A 6802-nucleotide genomic window follows, 5' to 3' on the forward strand; every position below is an offset into this window, starting at 1 on the left:
ATGTTTGTGCCTGATTGTTCTTATACACTGTAGTAGTAAAATTGGAAGGCTATCTATATGCCTCGGAATGTTGTTGCGTTCCCTTCTAAATCCGGTACCACCACTCCCATCTGTCAGGCTATTGTTTATCCTAAATTATAATCATCGAACCTAATATATAAAATGTTCAAATGTGTGTGAAATCTTATGGGACTTAACTGCTAAAGTCATCAGTCCCTAAGCCTACACACTACTTAACCTAAATTAACCGAAGGACAAACACACACACACCCATGCCCGAGGGAGGACTCGAACCTTCGCCGGGACCAGCCGCACAGTCCATGACTGCAGCGCCCCTGACCGCTCGGCGAACCTAATATACTAGGATTTCACTTTCCGACAACGTAGTAACTAACATCGAGATGTATCATATTCTTAACTAGCTAAATTTATTGTCACCTTTTCCGGAATTGAGGGATGTGCTCCGATTTTGTACCCTACATGCACCACTTTACACATGACTGGACGTACGTGTTAATGCTTCAGAAACGAGCACAAATTAAATCTAAGAAGCTTGCGTCCAGGTAAGAACACGATACAATTTAATATTAAATAGTTACTATGCTTACCAACGGCCTTGCCGCAATAGTAACACCTGTTCCCATCATATCGCCGAAGTTTACTGTTGGGCTTGGCTAGCACTTTCCGGGGTGGCCGTCAGTGTCTCCGGAACACTGTTGGCGAACCAAGTGTATTCACTCTTTGTAAGGCCAATTGAGGAGCCAGTTGACTGAGAAGCAGCGGCTGTGGTCATAAAAACTGACAACGGTCCGGAGAGCGGTGTGCTGACCACATGCGCTCCACATTTGCATCTAGTGACGCCTATCGGTTGAGAATGACACGACGGTAGGTAGGTACCGTTCGGTCTGTTCGGACAGTGAGAGTTACTGTACCTACCTGTAACTGAAATTACTTTGGCAATGGTTCAAATGGCTCTGAGCACTATGGAACTCAACTGCTGAGGTCATTAGTCCCCTAGAACTTAGAACTAGTTAAACCTAACTAACCTAAGGACATCACAAACGTCCATGCCCGAGGCAGGATTCGAACCTGCGACCGTAGCGGTCTTGCGGTTCCAGACTGGAGCGCCTTTAACCGCACGGCCACTTCGGCCGGCGAAATTACTTTGGCTTAACGATGAAACGTACATTTAATTGGGCCAATAACTTACGAAATAGTATGTGATACGGATGTTTATTTAGATATGAAGACGTGAGAGATGTTAATCGTGGTGTACAGCTCTGAACATAGTTTATTTAGCTGTTCCCGGAGCTGAGGATGTAGCTGTTGTATTTAAACAGACTGCGTACAAATTAATTTAAATCAGGTTTGTGACAACTTTGGTTAGAATGTTTGACAGATTCCTGCCTAACCTCCTTGCCTCGGGACGCCAGATGAAAGTTGATGTCGTCAAGATCTGAATGAAAATTGCGCAACGGATAACTGGGGAGAGGAGCTTGAGAGCGCTACCTAGAGAGCGTGCCCTTTCTGTACGATACTAGGCAAGGGGCTGGAGGGCTCACACGCTGATGTGTGGGTCCCTGCATTCTATATATTTTATTTTAAATGAATTCCTTTAACTTGACTTATTTGTGATTTTTAAGGTATGTTAAAGATTGATGACAATCGGTTACCTATTTATTTTAAACATTATCACTCGACTTTACAGCGATTGCAGCAATTGTTCCAGTTTTCAGATATTACAATTTTGCAACATATAGCTCGGGTATATTATATACTAATCTGCACTCAGATTTCTACGGGCAAGACATTGCGTTGGCCAAATGTATACCACCAAAGTCTCCCAATATTTTACATGGGACACCCACTATGTGAGGAGGATAACGGGCAAACTGGGGACCAGATACATTAACACAGGGGGTCAAATATCTGAAATTAAACGAGAACATTCATTTCCTTACACAATCCGAAGCTGGAAATAAAAGAATTAGTACAAATATTCAAATACCTCTCTTCCATGCGTGAACATTGAGACAGACGCACTGAGGGCACGTCTGCTCACTTACCCGTCTTCATTAACCCTCCTCGAATATGGCGGGCACCCGGAGGTCTTCCTGGGCCCCGGTGCAGGGGATGGTCGAACCACTTGGCCGTGACCAACCTCTCCACCCCAGAACTTGTGACACTGGAACGTCTTTGACTTCCACCTGCCTGTGATGTCTCTCTGATCCCCTACCCAGGAGTGAGGTTGGCACTACTATACTACAGAACTACTTCCCAACTAAGATTTGGCCACCCTTTACGGAGAGGTGTGAGGAGGATTAGGAAAGTTCATGTGCAGATTCCCATTCACGTACAAGAAATGCATAATACACGTCACATATAAATACGTATTATGAAGCCTGACACATTTCTTTCCACCCGTCTGTTGGACCCGCGGCCGGCCGCGTCGTGTAATAAAATTGGCGGCAGAGCCGCCTCTGTTTGTACTTCTCGGTGCAAGCGAGCAGTGAAACCCGCTGCTTATAGAGCGGAAACTACTATACCGTTTCAAGCTTTTCGAAATGAGTTTTCGAAATGGATACAATATCCAGCATGGTGGAACTCTCAAACTGAGACTTTCAAACGAGTGGAAATTTTTCTGAAAGCACAAGTCAATGCGCCTTCCGAACGACCTGCGGACTAGACGTAAACATGCAGTTCTCATGGAGCGACGAGTACTCTCAGCGCGCTGTATAAGTCATTTGGTGTTGTGGAATCTGTGACATCATTATGATTCTTTAGTTATCTAAGTTCTGACATAAAGTGAGGACTGAGACCTGCGGTCATTATGTGAATACAGAACACATTTTCCACCACTTCAGGGCCCTAAATACAACAGTTCACTTGTTGTTAAAACTTTATTCACTTACGCGTTCCGGGCACGAATCATCATTAAATTGTAAGACAGAAGCACTTAAACAGCATTGAAAAAGACGTGCTCAGTCTGTAGACATCGTCATAAGAAAGACGTCTACTTACGTTAAACCGTCGATCGTGAGGGGCATTCCTGAGGACCACTGCGTCCTAGGGATATCTCAAGAACTCTTGTTCAGTTCTTGGACATCATTACGCGAAAAATAGCCTGGATGATTAAAGTGCTTCATCCATATACAGCCTCTAATGTCAAACGGCCTCTGGTGTCTGGACGAAAGTTTTCAAACAGAGCACCTAAATTGTCAATGGTTAAAGTTCGTTGCATCTCACCATCAGAGTACCTGTGAAGTATTGTGAAGCGATGATTTAATCTCCAAGGATTCCATTCCACCTATAAATGGACTATCTGCAGACATTAATCCGTCTGCAGATCGTTTGGAAGGTCCATTGATTTGTGGATTTGCGAAAATGGGCGCTCATTTGAACACCTCACTTAAATGAACTTCCACTATCAGAAAACCGATCTGAACACAGCATCAGGCATTATATAATAACGTTTAAATGTATTGCTTGTTTGCCACTAATTCTGTTCGCAACACATTTAGCAGACAGTACAAACATATGCCACTGAAAGTACTTACAGAATTATATCTTGTGCGACACATAGTTTACGAGATATGAGCAAAGGATGGGTTGGACAGAGAGAGTGGCAGGAGATGGACAGAAGAGGGAAAAGGAGGTGATGGACGGAGAGAGATGGAAGAGGAGATAGACACGGAGAGAGAGAGGGGGGGGGGGGTGGCAGCTGGAAGAGTTGAACAGAGAGACGGGAAAACATGAGATGGACTAATGGAACAGAAATAAATAAGTACTACGGGACGCCGGTATGAGGGTAGTAATGAAATAAAACTATGAAAAGCTCTCTCTGCATTAGCGGCGCTAAATGCTAGCCGAAAAAAACAAGAAGATCAGTATAATTGAAGGAAGCCAGACCATAGTATATTACAAACACCTGCGTAATTTTGCCACTTAAGAAAAATATAACTGAGCTGTTAGAAGTACATGAATACACGCATACAGGATATTTCAGTCTACAAATAAAAAGAGCTTGTTCCATGTTACATAATTTTGACATGATTACTTGCAAAGCAACGAAATAAAGTTATTTATTCTTGTTCAGGAAAAGCAGACCACCTTGAACGATTACAGGTATCACGTTCACATTTACAGGTCGTGTACAGTAGTATGTTCTGCAGAAATGATTAGCATTTCAGTCACCTCAGTCAGCAAGTGTCCTGTTGCCTAGATGGCACAAGATCCGCCATGGGCGGTGATAACTTGTTTCATGTGTGATGGGATCGACGCGAATAAGGCGCCAATGATGGCCTGTGGTACAGCCATCTATGCTGCATTCACTTTTTTCGAAAGTTCACCTGTGGCGGTTGGCACTGGGTCACAGCGCTTCACCTGTTGTTTCATCATATCACACACATTTTCAATTGGCGACGAGACTGGTGATCTGGCGGGCCAGGGAAAAAGTGCTGATATCGTGTGACACCACAAAGACACGTGTTCGTGCAGTGACATGTGTTACTGCATTGTCTTGCTGAAAAGAGAGATTTACAGAAAGGGTATGGCTACGGATCGCAGGATGTTATTCATGCAGATAACACCAGTCAAAGTGCCCTGGACAGGTGATATTTTTGGTTGTACCCAATAGCACTCCACACCATGAGGCCTTGAGTTGGCACTGTATTTGTGCAAATGCAGTCACTGTGATGCCGCTTCCCCTGTCTGTGGCGAATCAAAACGTAGTCATCATTTTCAAATAAACAGAACCTGGATTCGTCCGAAAGCACCATCTGATGTTATTCATGTGCGCACTGACGTCGTTCCGCACGCCATTACCGTCTAGCATGTTTCCCTACATTGGTCAAATGCAGGCGTACGTAAGCCCTGCTGTAATAAACGGCGACGGATTGTCACCCCTGATTGTGTGCGATGTGTTAGATTGTTGCGCCAGAGCAGAGGAGGACGCAGATCTGTCGTGCAGTGCCATTCGGATGAGGTGTCGATCTTCTGGTTGGGGTGGAAGGGGGGGCTGACCCGTCTCGTAGTGTTCTACGGCCTTCCGTCAAGCATTCAGCACACACCCGTTGCACTGCCGAAATATTTCGTCCTACACAGGCAGCAGTTTACCGGATTGATGGGTCACAATCTCTCATGCCAGTAATGCGCCCTCATTGAAACTCAGTGATTTGACGGTACGGTGCGGGCATATATCTGCGAGGCATCCTACACGTCTGCTCAAATTACATTGATTCGTTTTCGGTTTATAGTGACAACCAGAGCGTCAGGCACATTTCTACTGGTAGGTGGTGTTGCGCTGTGATGTTTATGTTGACCTTGAACCGCCAGCCGAGATAGTCCAAACGTCTTGTTATTGTGAACGTCCTATCTCTAGTCGTTCAAGGTGTACTGTTTTTCCTGAACACGAATTTATGTCAGTGGGACGACTTGGGAACTAAGAAATAAATATAGCATTAACATCGTCTGGGTGAGAACGTATAATATTCAGAGGTCCGGTGCGTGCGTGAAAAGGCGGCCCTGTTTACTGAAAGCTGTGGAAGGTACACTGCCCCCACCTCCCCCACATCCACCCACCCACACCCACATACACAAACACACACACACTGCGCGCACTGCCACAAAAAGTCTCTACCTGGCGTATCAGCCGGGGTCATAAATAATACGGCGCAAAACAACGCCCCTCGACGCGAAAGTCACGCCGCGCCGGCCACGGAGCAGTAGTTTTGCGTGCTTTGACAAAAAGCTCAGCTGCAGTTGTGGACTTTTTGTTCCTCCACCCGCTGCCTCTCGCTTTACGCACAGGCGTCTACATTCTGGCGCGCTGCGAGCAACGCAGCGCAGCGGCGTGTTGTGAGTGCCGAGTCCCGCGCGCCGGAAACACAGCAGGTAGTCAGCCGGAGAGCCACTAGCTGGTCTGCGCTTCCGGCGTGATCGACAGCAGCGGCGCCGACCGGTTCGCGTGAGCCGGGCCACCGCGCCGCCACTCCACGTGTCATTCCTATCGACCCTGTTCGCAGAAAGCACTCACAAAGAGCCACCCTATCGATACTCGCTGCCGCCTCGGAGAGAAGGCCGTAGTGATTTCCCCAGAGTCGACAGCGCTGCTCGAAACCCTCCTGTGACGGTAGCTTCACGCAATTATCGGCTGTTTCAATGTAATCGCCATTTCTACGTCGATAGCTGATACTAACAGAGTAATAAATGAGATTACAAGCAGCGCCAGGGATTGTCGCGACGTTATACTGATTTTCTCTGCTGCTGGGCAGTCTACTCACTTATCACGAGCTTTTGTTAGCTTAGCATGAACCATTCCCATAATTCAATTTCTTACACGAAGGAAGACTCAAAAGTACGTTACCACTCAAATTGCAGATATGTGCCTCGTCCTGAAATCTGTTAAATGACAGCAAGGGGAGGTTGTACCTTCGTAGGGGGCAATATATATATATATATATAAAAGGGTCATGAACATCCCTTGGAGTGTATTTTGCTAGAGAAATGTGTTTTATAAGGCATTTTAGCCATTAAATACATTAAATATTCATTTAAGTGGGGTAGGACGTCAAATGGGCCGACTTGGAGCTGGAGAGGCACCACAGGACATTTCAATTTCTAGTATCTGTACTTTTACAAATAAATTCATAAAACTTTGTCAGCATGACCAGGAAGGATTCAGAATTCACACTCATAGCAGTGGAAGTTCTAAAACATAACGAAGTAATTTCTTTTACGTGTGAAATATCATCATTTTTTTCACTTACTAATGGCAGCATTTGTTGCTATAGGTACACTTTTC

The sequence above is a fragment of the Schistocerca serialis genome, chromosome 2 (genome assembly GCF_023864345.2).
Source record: "Schistocerca serialis cubense isolate TAMUIC-IGC-003099 chromosome 2, iqSchSeri2.2, whole genome shotgun sequence".
Classification (NCBI taxonomy): domain Eukaryota; kingdom Metazoa; phylum Arthropoda; class Insecta; order Orthoptera; family Acrididae; genus Schistocerca; species Schistocerca serialis.